The following is a 482-nucleotide window of genomic DNA, read 5'->3' as shown; positions in this document are numbered from 1 at the left end:
CATGATTTATTGTAATCTTTTCAAAGTAGTGATTCATATGGTGGCAATGTTTTGACATGTATATTAATCATTGTTCCATAGTAGCGGATTTTTATATCTGCTGTAATTTGATATGTTTACTTCCATTCACCTGCTCTTCTGAATTGTTAATATGGGCTACGTCCACAACTTTCATTACGTTCTAGTTTACTTGAAATATTTTTGTCTGGCAGTAATAATGTTAAATAAAAAAAAAAAACAACAGTAAATTAAGATGAGACAAAATGCTGAATGACACAAAATATTGAACCTAATATTTTTTGTAAACACTGGCAAGTTGGATCTCGATACAAGAGTTACTTTTGTGTTTTATGCATTTGAAAATCCAAATCTGGATGGTGATTATTGCTTGCTTGCTGGAGTGCGGGAGGCATTCCCGATTTCCGGAAGACAGTAGTGGTGCCAAGGGGTTGGGGGGGGGGGGGGGCATGGAGGGCATCCTC

This window comes from Anneissia japonica, unplaced genomic scaffold (genome assembly GCF_011630105.1).
Source record: "Anneissia japonica isolate Jap-2015-1 unplaced genomic scaffold, ASM1163010v1 scaffold665_len1252844_cov201, whole genome shotgun sequence".
In the NCBI taxonomy this organism is placed as follows: Eukaryota; Metazoa; Echinodermata; class Crinoidea; order Comatulida; family Comatulidae; genus Anneissia; species Anneissia japonica.
The sequence above is the reverse complement of the archived record's forward strand: the minus strand, read 5'-3'. Positions refer to the sequence as shown.